Genomic DNA, 18,303 nt, shown 5'->3' on the forward strand with positions numbered 1-18,303 from the left:
AAATTAAGGCTGTTTTAAATTCAATGTTGGTTTTTTTTCCCTTTTCCAGTCTTAGGGAAAAGTTATTTGTCCTAATTTTCATTTTGTCTTTCATGTTGATTAAATCCAAATGAGAATTACAGAAAGATATATTGTGCAAATCACTTTAGCTAACCAAAAAATTACAACACTCAGGATTATATTGCTACTTCACCCAAAATGTATAAACTAAACATTCAATATACAGCTTTAATATTCCATTACCACCAAAGTCCTATATGATATTAGGTGACTAACTCCTAAGACTGTGTGGTCAGATTTTCAAGATTCTTAACAGCTGTTGGTACTGAATCTGATGGTTTGGATCGTAGAATATTAGGGTTGGAAGGGACCTCAGGAGGTCATCTAGTCCAACCCCCTGCTCAAAGCAGGACCAATCCCCAGTTTTTGCCCCAGATCCCTAAATGGCCCCCTCAAGGATTGAATTCACAACCCTGGGTTTAGCAGGCCAATGCTCAAACCACTAAACTATCTCTCCCACCCCATGCCTACAGCACCCAGTATTCCTAGGATGTCTCCCATCCAAGTACTAACCAGGCCCAACCCTGCTTAGCTTCTGAGATTGGGCATGTTCAAGGTGGTATGGCCGTAGACCCTCCCCCTCCCTCTCCCTCTAAAAAAGCCCCCTCAAGGATTGAGCTCACAACCCTGGGTTTAGCAGGCTAATGCTCAAACCACTGAGCTATCCCTCTCGCCTTACTACAAGCCTGTACCACCATGTCTTCATTACAGTTGCTACCAGTGCTAGCTATATTAAAGCTAACATAGCTGTGCCTACTCATTCTGCAACCACACCTTCACTTGCAGCATAGACATACCCTAAGTATTTAAATGGGAGCTGAGCTCTCTTTAAAATCTGGCTGCAGTTGTGGGGTTTGAGCATTTTTTAAAAACTGACCCTTGAAGCTTTCTGTTGATGACTCTGGAGAGTGTTCAGTGCTCTCAATCTTCTTGGTCCCTTACTCTGGATTTATGAGCACCCAGGAAAACACTGACTTCCATATGGGCCCTCGGGGCAGACTGGCTGGTGGAGGGGGGCGCAAGGGTAAAAGATTACTAATATTTCTGTGCTCATTTTCAGCCCTATAAGTGCTCAACTATAACAGGGAGTGTAGTATAAATGCCTAGGTAGCCACTGAGACAAACCTCTAGACTCCCTCTTCCCCTATAAATATAGTGACTGTTTCATAGAGAAGAAAAGGTATGCTTTGTCCAATAGAAAATATTCAGTTTAATTCTTATCTGTTATAACTGCCTTTTCTCAAAGTTTAGACAGCAGTGGTGATTTATAATAGATGTTGTATAAACATCCTCATTCAACACTGCCATTGCACCCTTAACTAGACTTGAACCTTTTTGATTATTTAAGTTGTGCTAGCAGAAACTGGCTCTGATAAGACAATGCCAATAGAACGTAGTCATTATCATTTGATTTAGGAATTATTTTGTTTTGAGTTTTGCAAAGTGCCTGACCAGTGTTCTGGGTGCTTTCAGAATAATTAAAACCACAATATCAATTACTGATATGGTCTCTGGTAGCAGAAATTTTCAGAGTAGGATTGTCATTAGAGTTGGATGATATTTATTTGTCAAAACATTTTTTCCAACAAGAAGTGATTTACAACTAAACAAAGGACAGTTAAGCTCTAGAACAAATTACCTAAGGAGGTTGTGGAATCTGTCCAATCTGTTCTTAAATCCTCCAATGACAAACACCTGTCAGGGATGGATTAGATGATAATTAGTCCTGCCTCAGTGCAGAGGACTGGACTAGAGGATCTATCACGGTCCCTTCCAGGCACATTTCTATGATTCCAGGAAAATTATTCCTGATCAATTAAAAAGTTGGTACAAAAAAATCAAAAAATGATTTTTTTTCATTTATTTGGAAATGGGAAAATTTAAAATTGGGAAATGGGAAGAAGTAGGGAACATTGCCAAAATGTTCACTTTTTTCTTTAAAAAAAAAAAAAACAGTTCTGTGCAAAATTTTGAATGCAACAAAAATACCTTGTTTCTTTTGAAATGATTCATGAGAAAACATTTACTGTTTTAACAAGCTCTGTTCCTTACTTGTGCTCTCGGAGCTCTCTTCTGCACCTTGTAGGTTACTGCTTCTTTGAGAAATAGCATCCTCTGGAACTGAACTGGAGGCTTCATGAGCAGGGACTACAGAGATATTGTCAAAGCCTCTTACCACTTCTCCCATTCCCTGGCATTCATACTGCTGTCCAGACTGAGAACTTCCTGGGAGAGGGGTGAGGCTAGCTCCAAGAAATGGATGTTGACAGGTTTCCTTGCTCCTGTTTCTCTTCTCCACTTCCTCTTGTACCTCTCGCTCCCCTCCCCCAGCAACTGCTGTATCCGTCCTCTACTTTTCTCCAAGTGTGAATAGCAAATGGATGAAACTGATGCATCAAGTAGTGGACAAAACAGAAGGTATTTAACAGAAATACTAGCACATCTTCTCCAGTGCATCACTGATTATATTCATTTGTCTTGTGATAGCACCAAAAGACCTTATTGAAGACTGAATCCCACTGTATTTGGTGCTGAACAAACACATAAGTAGACACAATATCTTCCCTAAAGAGAGAGAAATGCCACCTGAATCACCAACACCACTTCCTGGACAACCTATGTGATAGGTGGAGTTATCCCATCAACGTAACCCCATGTGACAGCTATTGCAACTACATGCAGTATCTTTTGGGACCATATTGAGGTTTTTGTGCTTAAACATAAAATATCAAATCATTATACTGAGGTGGGCCAGACACTGAGCTGTAGAATATTCATAGCCCTGTCTATCAATAACATTGTGTATTTGTGTTTCTGGCCACTGGATGGGCGGGATGGGGGAGAACAGATGGGGCAAATTCCTGAAGAATCTGGAATCACTAGGGGCAGGGCTGTCCTTAGGCATAGGCAGTATACACAGCTGCATAGGGCACCTGAAAATTTGGGGCATCCCTGAGTCTTTGGGTATGTCTACACTGGAAACTTCAAAGCGCTGCCACGGGAGTGCTCCCGTGGCAGCGCTTTGAAGTGCGAGTGTGGTCGCGCTCCTGGTAATCCACCTCCATGAGGGGATTAGCTCCGAGCGCTGGGAGCCCAGCTCCCAGCGCTCAAAGCCTGTCTACACTAGCGCTTTAAAGCGCTCACACTTGCTGTGCTCAGGGGGGTGATTTTTCACACCCCTGAGCTAGCAAGTTTGAGCGCTATAAAATGTAAGTGTAGACATACCCTTAGTGTCCACCCACTTGCCTCTTCCTATCCCTGTTCTGACCCTTCCTGCAGGCTCCCACCATAGCTGGCTGCTGCAACCTGGTGAGCTGAAGGGCTATAGTACTTAAAGTACCAGAAGGGATATAGTATTTAAAAGTGAAAAAGCCTTCCAACCTGCCAGACCTATTAGCACAACACTGAAACTGTTAAAGAGCCATTCAAGTGGTAATGAAGCCATTTAACAGGCATTTGCCAACACCAAGGTATATACTGTCAGTTTCTGAATTTATTGACGAAAACAGTTGTGCATTAGTGTAATATTTACTCAGAACATGTTAGTCTACAGCAGTGGCTCTGAAACTTTTTTTTAACGGACCACTTGAAAATTGCTGAGGGTCTTGGCGGACCACTTAATGATCTTTCCAAATGTTGTTTGTACCGTTAGCTAACTATTGTAAAGCACTTTGGATAAAAGCACTATATTTAAAAACTTAATAATTAAAGGTTTTTTTGTTCTACAAATAAAAGCCCACAACTCATATATTTTAATATCAGTAGTCTTACCTTTCTAATGTGATGGATGTGCCCTCTCTCCCCCACTGCAACAACCACAGAATTCAAGCTGGGAAGGAGGGCTGTATCTCCCCGGCAGCCGCAGCCTTGGAGCTGGGGAAAGTTACCTCTTTCTCTGGCCGCCAGCCCAGGCTCCTGTCGAGCATAGGGGCACCAGTTTAATAATACTACATACGGCCCCATAAATCCTAAGGACGGATTATTAATGCAAAATAATAATGATCCTGACTAGCGGATCATTAATGCAAAATCCCAGGGTGGCTTGATCTCCTGGAGAACAGTGGAAGGCTTTACCTTTTTTCAGGAGGTTGAGAGACAAATCATATTTTTGGTATAAAAGGCTGAATTCAAACACTCAGGAAATTCCTTGTGATTCAACAAATGTATAGGACCCTTGATCTTAGGGTGGGCCCATGCCTTGCAGAATGATTAGAAAGATTTTCCCCTACCAGAGTCTGTGCGGAAGATGAGTGATTCCTAGTATGTTTAGTGAGCTTTTAAATCCTTTTATTGTTTGTTTTCTCTGTGATGCTGTCAGGGTTCCCTCCCCACTCTGAACTCTAGGGTAAAGATATGGGGACCCGCATGAAAGCCACCTCAGTTTATTTCTACCAGCGTAGGTTAAAAACTTCCCCTAGGCACAAATCCTTTGTCCTTGGATGGTATGCTGCCACCACCAAGTGATTTAGACAAAGAATCAGGGAAACAACCACTTGGAATTCCTATTCCCCCCAAATATCCCTTCAAGCCCTACACCCCCTTCCTGGGAAGGCTTGAGAATAATATACCAACCAAATAGGTTAACCAGATTCTTAAAAAACAAAACTTTATTATAAAGAAAGAAAAGTAAAAGAAGCACCTCTGTAAAATCAGTATGGAAAGTAATTTTACAGGGTAATCAGATTCAAAACACAGAGGATTGCCCTCTAGGCAAAATTTTAAAGTTACAAAAAACAGGGATAAACCTCCCTCTTAGCACAGGGAAAATTCACAAGTTGAAAATAAAAGGTAATCTAATGCACCCTGCCTTATTTACTTACTCTTTTTGCAATATTGAGACTCACTTTAAGATGGTTTATAGGAGAAAGAGTTTTCTGACCTGGTGCTTCTCTGCTTCCCAAGAACACACAAACAAAGAGCACAAACAAAGCCTTCCTTCCCCCCTCCCCCGATTTGAAAGTATCTTCTTTCCCCATTGGTCCTTTTGGTCAGGTGCCAAACAGGTTATTTGAGCTTCTTAACTCCTTACAGGTAAGGAGGAATTCAAGGCTACCCTTAGCTATATGGTTATGACATGTCCCCCAAATCACAGACGGTGCTGGCCAGCCTGTTCCACACTGGCTATGATTTCTCCCTGGAGCTCTAGGAGAAAACAGAGTTGTTAAGACACATGCACCTCTAGATATACTACTGATTATATAAAAACTAACTATATGCCACATTTCAAGAATGATTTTAACCAGTTGATTCTGGGAAACTTTCACGGTGGAGTGCATCAGCCACTTTGTTAGAAGTTCCTGGAATGTGTTGTATTTCAAAATCAAAATCTTGGAGAGCTAAACTCCACCGAAGAAGTTTTGTTATTTTCCTTGACAGTATGAAGCCACTTCAGCGCAGCATAGTCAGTTTGCAAGTGGAAATGCCGCCCCAAACGTATGGGCGTAGCTTTCCCAGAGCGTACACAATGGTGTAACATTCCTTTTCGGGGATTGACCAGTGGCTTTCCCTCTCAGACATTTTTTTGCTCAGAAACACAACAGGATGAAATTCTTGATCTGGACCTTCCTTCAGTAAAACTGCTCCCACACCACGCTCGGATGCATCTGTGGTTACTAGGAAAGGTTATGCTGAAACTGGCACCCCAGTTTGTGAAATATGAAGGGGTAAACCTTCAAGTTGTTAAAAGTATGCAAGAGTGAAAAAGGAGTAAGAGACCATACTTAAACAAAATGATCTAGTCATAATAAAGTCCTGTTAGAAATGGATTCTTATGTGAAACAGCCACCGAAGCAATGAATTCTGTGAGACATTGTTTTACTACTTATGTCAGAAAGACAGATAATGAACAGTTGAAAGACCTGTACATATTTCCTCCAGATAGAAAGAAAAAGTCAGCAGTGAAAATGAAGCAAGGGCAAGCAACTGTTATGGATGCCATCAATGTTAAAAGGGTCCAAGGCCTTGGCAGTTATGCAGCATAATGATGATTTAAGATTCTTAATGATACAACACAAGGTCAGGTGCCAGAAGATGTAAAGTAAATAATAACAATTTTGTTAAAATGAGCAGTAAGAAGTCCTATAATTATTGTGAGATTTCACATTTAGGTCATGTAAATAAGTTTCATATAGTGCTGAATAATAGAGATGTGCATACACCAAGAGTATATTGGTTTTTGTTTGTTTTTTTTTGTTTTTTTTAATACAGGCAAAATACAGCTTGTGGTTGTCTGCATTGGGCTATGGAGCTTAGGCAGCATTGAAAGCCACAAAAACCAATACTGTTCTCTGTGCTGGTTCCATAAAGCAGAATTTGATTTTGAAAATGAAAGAATGTTCAAGGTTATTCAACGTAATATAACCCCATCACATTAACTTAAGGTAAATATTATGGTTTTTATATTGGATTGCTATTGGCATAAAAATGGACAAGATTTTCAAATGCTCAAACCCCATAATTTTGGGCTAGACCTTTTTTTTTTTTTCAAAGGAGATCAATTCCCATTTAGGGAGCTAAACAAGGTCCAGATTTTCAAAAGTGATCTCAACACTCAGTATACTGAGCTCTTTCAAAATTTTAGCCTCATCTGTGGATGCTGAGTTCTATTTTTTTGTTAAACTAGTATTTTTAACAATGTGTAACAATGTGCCAATGCTTTCTAGAAGCTGTCAGTTGAATAGGAACTTTAGACCGTTATTTTGTAAAAATCTAAAGAAAATACATTCTCCCCTCCCCCCGCAATCCCCCCCCTCCCCCCGCACACAAAAGGAAAAGACAAAATGTGAACTGAGTATTAGTGGTATTGTTCATAGTGGCTTGATGGAAAATGGCTTGATAGTGATTTAAGCTCGTATTATTCACTTTTTTCACTAGATTCTCATTGCTAAATTTAGGGTATGAAACAAACTTGACCAAACCTTAGCAGTGTTTAGGCAGAATGAGTACACAGAATCTGTGACAGTCAGATGTGCTGATCCATTGTTGACATAGGAGCAGCTGAGGTCACTGTTAAGATTTTGAGTTATGGTGCACGTTTGAAGTTGGGTATTGTGGTGGTACCTCGTCAGCCCCTTAGGTCAGGGGGCAGGAGGTAGCACAGCCTCTCTATGCCCAAGTCCGTGTTCTAAACCCTTCTGTGGTTTTCACAGCGTGGCCCAATGTCCTGAGTCCATCTACTTCCCCTTGCCAATTGAGGCAGTGTGGCCCAGTGGCCAAAGTCCACCAAATTCCTCTCTCCTAGTGGGGTACTGCGGCCTAGCGGCCAGAGTCCATATAACTCACTGTGTGGGGCCAGCTCCTCTCAAAGGAGGGTGGCCCAGGTAGGGGGACCCAGGCCCACCCACTCCACTAGGTCCTGACCCAGGGCCCTGTTAGTGGTGAATTCTCCTCACCAGTGGTCCAGCGGGGATGCTCTCGAAACATGCTGGTCTCAACAGTCTCAGCCCCATTCCTTTTTAAGAACTCCCTGGGTCACTTCCTACCATATTCTCAGATTCAGCCCGGTCTTCAGTGTCCTTGGCTTCCCCTCTGTAGTGCGGCTGGGCGTGTCTGCCTCTGCATCTCAGGGTGCGAGCCTCTCTTCTGCTGGAGAGAGCGAGGAGCCTCCTTCCCCTCTGGTGGTCCACCCCGATTGAGTAGCTTTGCAGGCTTTTATACCTAACTTCCAGGTGGAGCATGCCCAGCAGAGCTTCAGGGGCATGGCTTCCTCTGCTAGGAGGGAAGGATTAACCTCCACTGAACCAGTGCGGAGTCGATCTGCCCCATCACAGGTAGGTTTTCTTTTTCAGTATTTGTTGCAGATGGAGTTGAAAGTTTTATGGAGTTGGAAAGTGATAGTGATTTAGGCAATGTGAAAGTGACAAGAAATGCAGGAGACTGACAGACAGAAGAAAGGAGAGCAGCAGAATATGGACCCTGGACTTCAGAAAAGCAGACTTTGACTCCCTCAGGGAACTGATGGGCAGGATCCCCTGGGAGAATAACATGACAGGGAAAGGAGTCTAATCCTTATTGAGGTTCCAGGAACAAACCATCCTGAAATGTAGAAAGAATAGTAAATATGGCAGCTTGGCTTAACAGTGAAATCCTTGCTGATCTTAAACACAAAAAAGAAGCTTACAAGAAGTGGAAGATTGGACAAATGACAAGGGAGGAGCTTAAAAATATTGCTCAGGAATGCAGGAGTGAAATCAGAAGGCCAAATCACACTGGGAGTTGCAGCTAGCAAGGGATGTTAAGAGTAACAAGAAGGGTTTCTAACAGGTATGTTTACCAACAAGAAGGAGGTCAGGGAAAGTGTGGGCCCCTTGCTGCATGGGGGAGGCAACCTAGTGACAGAGGATGTGGAAAAAGCTAATGTACTCAATGCTTTTTTCGCCTCTGTCTTCACGAACAAGGTCAGCTCCCAGACTACTGCACTGGGCAGCAGAGTATGGGGAGGAGGTGACCAGCCCTCTGTGGAGAAAGAAGTGGTTCGGGACTATTTTGAAAAGCTGGACGAGCACAAGTCCATGGAGCTGGATGCACTGCATCCGAGGGTGCTAAAGGAGTTGGTGGATGTGATTGCAGAGCCATTGGCCATTATCTTTGAAAACTCATGGTGATTGGGTGAGGTCCCGCATGACTGGAAAAAGGCTAATGTAGTGCCCATCTTTAAAAAAGGAAAGGAGGATTCGAGGAACTACAGGCCAGTCAGCCTCACCTCAATCCCTGGAAAAATCATGGAGCAGGTCCTCAAGGAATCAATTTTGAAGCACTTAGAGGAGAAGAAAGTGATCAGGAACAGGCAGCATGGATTCACCAAGGGCAAGTCATGCCTGACTAATCTAATTGCCTTGTATGATGAGATAACTGGCTCTGTGGATGAGGGGAAAGTAGTGGATTGTTATTCCTTGACTTTAGCAAAGCTTTTGATACGGTCTCCCACAGAATTCTTGCCAGCAAGTTAAAGAAGTATTGACTGGATGAATGGACTATAAGGTGGATAGAAAGCTGGCTAGATCGTCGGACTCAATGGGTAGTGATCAATGGCTCCATGTCTAGTTGGCAGCCGGTACCAAGCGACATGCCCCAAGGGTCGGTCCTGGGGCCAGTTTTGTTCAATATCTTCATTAATGATCTGGAGGATGCGGTGGATTTCATCCTCAGCAAGTTTGCAGATGACACTGAACTGGAAGGATTGGTAGATACGCTGAAGGGTAGGGATAGGATACAGAAGGACCTAGACAAATTAAAGGACTGGGCCAAAAGAAATCTGATGAGGTTTAACAAGGACAAGTGCAGAGTCCTACACTTAGGATGGAAGAATCCCATGCTCTGCTACAGACTAGGGACCGAATGGCTAGGCAGCAGTTCTGCAGAAAAGGACCTAGGAGTTACGGTGGATGAGAAGCTGGATATGAGTCAACAGTGTGCCCTTATTGCCAAGAAGGCTAGCAGCATTTTGGGCTATATAAGTAGAAGTATTGACAGCAGATCGAGGGACATGATCATTCCCCTCTTTCGGCATTGGTGAGGCCTCATCTGGAGTACTGTGTCCAGTTTTGGGCCCCACACTACAAGAAGGATGTGGAAAAATTGGAAAGCATCCAGCGGAGGGCAACAAAAATGATCGGGGGCTGGAGCACATGATTTATGAAGAGAGGCTGAGGGGACTGAGATTATTTAGTCTGCAGAAGAGAAGAATGAGGGGGGATTTGATAGCTGCTTTCAACAACCTGAAAGGAGGTTCCAAAGTGGATGGATCTAGACTGTTCTCAGTGGTAGCAGATGACAGAACAAGGAGTAATGGTCTCAAGTTGCAGTGGGGGAGGTTTAGGTTGGATATTAGGAAAAACTTCTTCACTAGGAGGGTGGTGAAGCACTGGAAGGGGTTATGTAGGGAGGTGGTGGAATCTCATTCCTTAGAGGTTTTTAAGGTCAGGCTTGACAAAGTCCTGGCTGGGATGATTTAATTGGGGATTAGGTCCTGCTTTGAGCAAGGGGTTGGTCTAGATGACCTCCTGAGGTCCCTTCCAACCCTGATAGTCTCTGATTCTATGACTTTTCCCCTAACTGCCAATTTCCCTGTTTTTAATGTTTTGAATTGTGGCATATGTCCTGATAGAAACTTGATTTTTTACTGTTTTGATGTGTTTCTTTACATTTTTATATATTTTTAAACCATGTAAAAAGATTCAGCTCTGCTGTAGTTCAAGTTCTGAGTGAAAGTTTTTCATGTAAAACTTTTTTGTCCACATCTCCACACAAATCATCATACAAAGGGCATGGAGATAAACTTGTAAAAAAAATAGAGGGAGAAATAATTCATGGCTGCAGTTAAAAAGTAGTTGTGAATTATGAGAATGGTAAGAGATTCGGTCAAAAAATCAAGAAATCAGACAGAGCAAGAGATGGAAATATTTTAGCGCACACATCAACATACAAAAAAGGTGACATCCAAGTGATAGATAATCCATCAGATGAGCTCTTGAAGGCACAGATCACAGCCTTGAAAATCAGAGCAGTAAAAAAAGAATACTGAAGACAAAAATGCACTGGTCCAAATGATAGTCATATCAGAAATAATGACAGCAAAGGAATATGATTAAAGGAAAGGAATTATTGATCTATTCAAAGCAATATAAGAACATTTATAAATAATTATTTTGTTCCACAGTAGAACAGGAGAACTAAAGGTAGCCCATATTTTATAGGGGAGGCAGATATCAGCACAACATATAAACTGGAACTCTTTATTTATTTATTTATTTATTTTTCTGGTTTGAAAGATGATAGCTTCTATCAGTGTTTTCATAGGGAACATATCTCAAAGTGGTAGAATCAAAAGAAGAAAAAAAGTTGCATGACCTTTGTGTATGAATGAATACAAAAGAGAAGGTACAAGGATTTGTTTAGAGGAAATAATACGAATCACAGATTCATTCTGTAAGACACATATAACAACTCAAACTATGGGACTTCTCAACTCAATGTCGTAAAATAATCAGTGGCATAATTTGTACATTGTGACACTTTCTTTGGATTGTGATAGCTAGACCTCATAAAGTTGTAAGATCCTGCGAGCTTTAGATAAATCTGAAGGAAAATGGCATCTACATTGTTATAAAAATTTGCAAGAGGTAATAAGTATTTGTCACAATGAATAAATTGATATGTCATTCTCATAGTTAAATGGGGGATTTTCAAAAATGCCCAAAAGATTCAGGAATAGAGCTGGGAGAGAAACTGCTTTCCTGCCATGCAAAAATTTTCCCTTTCCACACTGGTACAAATCAGAGAAACACCATAGGAGCCAAGGCACTCATGTAGAAGTTTCTGCCCTTGTGACTGGGAGCCGGGACCTGATCGCCCACACCTTAGGTGAGTGCTCTAACCACCAGGGTGTAAAGTCAATCTCCCACTGCCTAAATAAATTAAATATTTATGCTAAGTGGAACTACTCCAACAAGAAAGATTGAGAGCAAGCAAGAGACTATAGTCCTCTGATTAGGGAACTCCCCTGGGAGAGAAAGGTTCAAGTCTCTGATTTGCAGTACTCTTAACTACAGGGCTGCTGGATTCTCTGGGATCTCTTTCTGATTTTGAGCAGAAATTTTATCTTGGAGCTGAGAAATCTTCCTAATGGAAACTTTCATCAAAATTAATACTTTTCAACAAAAAAAAAATGGTTTTAATTAATTGGCATATTCTAGAGAGGGGAAATTTCATATGAAAATTCCCAAATAGCTCTGTTGAAGAGTACAAGTCCCATTGACTTACACTGGGATGTGGGCTCTTAAATTCCCTAGGTGTGTTTGAAAATCTCCCCCAAAATTCTGAATTAAAACAAATTAGGGATGGATGTAGGGATCTTCGTGTTTGTGCCATCCTCCCACTTCTCTCTAATGCAAGCATTGTTTTAATTCCAATTGAAATTTCTGCGGCTAATGCTGGAGGAGACCATCTTGTTGAAGAGCACTATTATCTCTAACATTAGACAAGTGTGAATGCAGTGGGAAAGCGTGTAAAGCTGTTTTCAGCCAGAGTTGTGGAAAACATACACATTAACTCTGAAACCTACTTGTGCTTCAGTATGTGTATTAATCTCATTTCTTGCTTGTAACAATTTGGTTAGCATGGACTGAACATATTGACACTATTAGGAAGAAGTGGATAGAACTCCCTACCCCTACAACCATTTTGTTCTCTTAAAGTCCTGAGATCCTTCACTCAGGAGATATCCAAGTAAATAAATAGTGTTGTGGGGCTTGTTGTGTGGTTTGGGTGAGGTAAGAAAGGCCTCAATTGTGGGTGTGTGCTGATGGATTGAGTTTGCGAAATTTGAACCAATAAGTAAATCTACACGTGTAGGCCCTATTCAAACCTGCTTTAATTAACATTTTTTACATCCCATGTATAAATAAAACGTTTAATCTTTACCTATTAAAATTGATAGTTTTTCTTCTGACTGAAGCAATAGCCAAGGGCACCTTCTGTTCAGCTGCAGTACACAAAAAAATGTGTATTTACATTTCCTGCAGGGTCCTGTCTGTTTGTTTCCAACTGAAATGTTGAGTTAAGAATTTCCACTGGTGGGGGAGGGGTGGGGAAAATGTATGAGAATCCACAAAATATAATTTTCCCAGTTGATACTGGGCATTTCAAATTTTATTGTGATTATTTTGCACACCTTTGTTCTTTTAGTAGGCTCTCATGTTACCATTGTCGCAAATGACTGACAACAACTCTTCCTGTCCTTTATCTTGTATTCAGTCATCCATGTTATACTCCATGCATGCAGAGCTTTGGTATGAATTAGAAAGGACCACATATTCCAATATCTTTATGATACCCCTCAGTTAGGCATTGAGGAGAGAAATATATGGGCCTTAAACATTTGGGGAGGGAGTGTACTAACTACTTGATTTTCAGAAATACTGAGAACCTATTACAAACTTATGGCTACTTGGCACTGCTGAAAATAAGAACATTTAGTTAGGTGCCAAAATCCATCTTTAGGTGTCTGACTTTAGACGAACAAGTTTGAAAATGTTGTAATATGGTCATAAGATCCTTTTTATATTGTACTTGGAAATATGGCCTATATTTAGTTGTCATACTTTTTGGTTTCCCAAACCATTACACCAATAATCCTTGACCCTAAAGATGATAAAATAGTAAAAAGAGGTTTGAATTTTTAGGAAAACACAATGGGCTAAATTAAAACTTGCCAAAAGCAGGTGCAAGTCCATTTTAGATTTAAAGGAGTTATGCCCATTTATGCTGGTGCTGCATTTTGTGTATAATCAGTATAATCAGTAAAGGATTTTTTTTTTCAAATCTGTGCAGTCAGATAGATCTTACTCGTGTTTAGAATTTGCCAAGCTATGCCAGCCTCTTCCACTTGTACCTTCAAACTCTACCTTGGAGTGCCTTTAGGAGTTGCAGGTTCCTTCTCCTGTTCTAGCCATGACTACACTTATATGCAGTTATAAATTCTGGAAAGGGTTCCAAAAACTGAGGCGATGGGGTACAACCCTCATTTTAGTCCTAATTTTTACCTCCATTCCTAACAGACCTGTTGTCATTTTATTGTTTGTGCAAGTACTTGACATCAGATATTCTGAATTCTAACACTTTGATTATGGAAAGCTTTATACTTTGTTAAAGAAGTAATTCCTAGACCATTTAAAGCTTATACCTCTGCTGTGTGTGCTATCCCTCATAATGTTCCACACATTTTAAATGTCACTGTCACACTTTTGAATCTCTGTATTTTGAGTTGTGAAGCAAGGAAATTAAAAATAAAGAATCTTTCACAGCATCTAAACACAATGGAATGCAAAAAAGTGTCCAATTTTTGTCCAAGTTCTTGGACTTTCAGATCAAAAAAATATTCTGAAAGATATGTTACTGAAGCAATGCTAATGAGCACTGCTGTAATTGGGATTCTATAACATTCTTAAAGGGATTCTTAAAATATCATTGGGATTTATGAGTAACATAACCTGTTAACTTCAGGATGTCTATTTGAGATTCATGTTATGACAAACAGAGAAGAAAATGTGTTGCTTAATTAGTATTTTAACGTCTATGGCCAGTTTTGTTAATAAATGTAATTACTTTGCATTTCCGATTACTCCAGTGGGAAATAATCCACCCAACCAAACATTTTCCATAAGAGTAAAATTAAATGATCATTGAATAACCCACTAACCCAGAAGTCTCTCTTCTAACGCAATAGAATGAGTTTGTTTCCCCAAAGTAGGAAACAAAATCTACTTTCCTTTTCATTTGTTTGCTTGGTATAAGAAGAAAAGTGTTATGTGCACATTTGATAGACTAACATTAATTTATTTTTGACACTGTGCTTATGTTTTCAGTTTGAAGTGAAAATTTTGAAAATAGAGAATCAAATTATGATGCTCCCTCATGTTTGTGTGAAATTCCTCTGACTCTGTAAAAACAGCACTAAGTTACTTCAGTAATTTTTGTAGTTTGGAGAAAGCTCATTAGCACCTTGTAAACTGAAACATTGCCAGTGTTGTAACCTCATTTCCAGAGGAGTTATCATAGCTCAAAAATAAATCCCTGGTGCAATTAAGAAGTGAAAGAGTCTCTGAATATTTTGAACTATGAGTGTGTTGCATAATAGAACATGTGTTCTCTCAGCTTGTGATATGGGGCTTTTACACTAATGGAAAATCATATTAGTTTTGTATGAACACTCATCAGAATAAACTGAATGGTATGAGATCTTTCAAGTGAAGTGACAGAGGCTCAGGGTGGGATTCCTGGCAGGGGTGGGGGCATTTAGGTGTCTAATTTCCACTTTAGGAGCCGCCAAAGTTCAAAAACCCTGCTAAGGTGCCTAATTTCTGCTGGTGAGCATACCCATATCAGCCTCAGTCCTGACATCACTGAGCCTCTTGCCTAATTGGTCCAGAAAGAGAGAAACTGACTCTGTAGTTCAGTGATTAGGATACTTACTTAGGCTGTGGGAGTGGGAGAGCTAGGTTCAAGTCCCTGCTCCAATGACTGCTTTTATAAAAATTGGAACCAGCTTCAAAAGGAGAGACTGAGGAAAAAAATCCACCGCAGTGGATTTGCCATATCAGGCAAAGAAATTTGAACCTGGGCCTCTCCCATTCAGGCAGAGTGCTCTAATGCTCCTCTTATGTGTAAAAGTGGACCACTTCCTCATCCTCAGGTTTTCTTGAAAAAGGACTGGCCTGACATAGGCAACTAACTCCTGGAGTAGGTTAATGGCTGTGATTTCTGAGTGGAGGGAGATACTTTTCTCTGAGCTGGAGGTAAATATCTCACTCCCTCTGAGAGGCAAATATTAGGCTATACCTTTCTCCTTGACATTTCCTCTTGGCTAATTTAGGTGGGTTGCCACCTAGGGCCCTGGTTTCTGTGAATCTCTTTTTATAGATGCCTAAATCTCCCTATGCAATCTGCAGGGGACTGGGCACCTAATTTGGGGTAGTGAACTCCACTGGGGGACAGGGGAGCTAGGCTGAGCATTGGAATGCCTAGTTTTTAAATCCCCCTTGTTAATCCCAGTCTCAGTTGTGTATCTCAGAAGTGGAAGGTTGGACATATGACCAGGGAAGAGTATAAAAATATTGCTCGGGCATGTAGGAATGAAATCAGGAGGGCCAAATCGCACCTGGAGCTGCAGCTAGCGAGAGATGTCAAGAGTAACAAGAAGGGTTTCTTCAGGTATGTTGGCAACAAGAAGAAAGCCAAAGAAAGTGTGGGCCCCTTACTGAATGAGGGAGGCAACCTAGTGACAGAGGATGTGGAAAAAGCTAATGTACTCAATGCTTTTTTTGCCTCTGTCTTCACTAACAAGGTCAGCTCCCAGACTGCTGCGCTGGGCATCACAACATGGGGAATAGATGGCCAGCCCTCTGTGGAGAAAGAGGTGGTAGGGACTATTTAGAAAAGCTGGATGTGCACAAGTCCATGGGGCAGGACGAGTTGCATCCGAGAGTGCTAAAGGAATTGGCGGCTGTGACTGCAGAGCCGTTGGCCGTTATCTTTGAAAACTCGTGGCGAACGGGGGAAGTCCCGGATGACTGGAAAAAGGCTAATGTAGTGCCAATCCTTAAAAAAGGGAAGAAGGAGGATCCTGGGAACTACAGGACAGTCAGCCTCACCTCAGTCCCCGGAAAAATCATGGAGCAGGTCCTCAAAGAATCAATCCTGAAGCACTTACATGAGAGGAAAGTGATCAGGAACAGTCAGCATGGATTCACCAAGGGAAGGTCATGCCTGACTAATCTAATTGCCTTCTATGATGAGATTACTGGTTCTGTGGATGAAGGGAAAGCAGTGGATGTATTGTTTCTTGACTTTAGCAAAGCTTTTGACACAGTCTCCCACAGTATTCTTGTCAGCAAGTTAAAGAAGTATGGGCTGGATGAATGCACTATAAGGTGGGTAGAAAGTTGGCTAGATTGTCGGGCTCAACGGGTAGTGATCAATGGCTCCATGTCTAGTTGGCAGCCGGTGTCAAGTGGAGTGCCCCAGGGGTCGGTCCTGGGTCCGGTTTTGTTCAATATCTTCATAAATGATCTGGAGGATGGTGTGGATTGCACTCTCAGCAAATTTGCGGATGATACTAAACTGGGAGGAGGGGTAGATACGCTAGAGGGCAGGGATAGGATACAGAGGGACCTAGACAAATTGGAGGATTGGGACAAAAGAAATCTGATGAGGTTCAATAAGGATAAGTGCAGGGTCCTGCACTTAGGACGGAAGAACCCAATGCACAGCTACAGACTAGGGACTGAATGGTTAGGCAGCAGTTCTGCGGAAAAGGACCTAGGGGTGACAGTGGACGAGAAGCTGGATATGAGTCAGCAGTGTGCCCTTGTTGCCAAGAAGGCCAATGGCATTTTGGGATGTATAAGTAGGGGCATAGCGAGCAGATCGAGGGACGTGATTGTCCCCCTCTATTCGACATTGGTGAGGCCTCATCTGGAGTACTGTGTCCAGTTTTGGGCCCCACACTACAAGAAGGATGTGGATAAATTGGAGAGAGTCCAGCGAAGGGCAACAAAAATGATTAGGGGTCTGGAACACATGACTTATGAGGAGAGGCTGAGGGAACTGGGATTGTTTAGTCTGCAGAAGAGAAGAATGAGGGGGGATTTGATAGCTGCTTTCAACTACCTGAGAGGTGGTTCCAGAGAGGATGGTTCTAGACTATTCTCAGTGGTGCAAGAGGATAGGACAAGGAGTAATGGTCTCAAGTTGCAGTGGGGGAGGTTTAGGTTGGATATTAGGAAAAACTTTTTCACTAGGAGAGTGGTGAAACACTGGAATGCGTTACCTAGGGAGGTGGTAGAATCTCCTTCCTTAGAAGTTTTTAAGGTCAGGCTTGACAAAGCCCTGGTTGGGATGATTTAATTGGGGATTGGTCCTGCTTTGAGCAGGGGGTTGGACTAGATGACCTCCTGAGGTCCCTTCCAACCCTGATATTCTATGATTCTATGATTCTATGGTTCTTGGTGTACTTGCCATTTGTCCCATTGACCCTTGCAGAACACTTATTCAATTTCTTGTCAGAAGAGTGCCAATTTTTTTTCATTCAGATCAGTCCTCTGGAGCTAAATAACTTTTCAGGACTGAGGTTTAGGCCCTGTGAAGCTTAAATACGTTGCAGGTGTGAATATGTTCTACAGCTCAGTCCTACAAAGTTCCTAAGAATAACCTGGCAGAAGAGGGTGGTCAATAGTAGGATAAGTGGTGATCTTGTATGCAGTTTCCAAAGCCTGTAGGGTCAGCTTCTTCAGTTATTGGAACCTCAGTTATGCAAAGAGGAAGGCTGTTCCGCAAGACAGTGAGTTGGTCAGGTTTGTACTGTACATTTTATTATTTTCCTGTGGATCATAATGAAAAGCTTTAATATGAAGCTGAGTATTTGGCAATTTACTTTCCTCCTCTGAACATATCAAAATGTATTACTTATTTTGAATTGTAATACTAACTATTAAGATAATGAATAAAAAACCCAAGACAATACCTGAACTTTCTAAATACTTTCTCAATTTTCCCTGTGAAAATAATGCAAGAACGAAACTGACATTAGAAAATCAGATTAAAAACATTAATAATGGTAAATATTTAATTATTCTAAATTGCTATAGATAGTATCCCCATGATGACTCTGTACCTTTTTGTCCCTTACCAGCATGAACAGCTTATATGAAGGGAAATAAGTAACCTGCCTAAATATGCTGACAGTAT

The 18,303-nt window shown here is 41.4% G+C and overlaps 1 pseudogene; it reads right to left on the bottom strand.

The window, feature by feature from the left end:
- Positions 1–524: 524 nt before the first annotated feature.
- On the bottom strand, positions 525–633 carry LOC144264440 (5S ribosomal RNA; annotated as a pseudogene).
- Between the last annotated feature and the right edge of the window lie 17,670 nt (positions 634–18,303).

Source organism: Eretmochelys imbricata, chromosome 4 (assembly GCF_965152235.1).
Source record: "Eretmochelys imbricata isolate rEreImb1 chromosome 4, rEreImb1.hap1, whole genome shotgun sequence".
NCBI lineage: Eukaryota > Metazoa > Chordata > Testudines > Cheloniidae > Eretmochelys > Eretmochelys imbricata.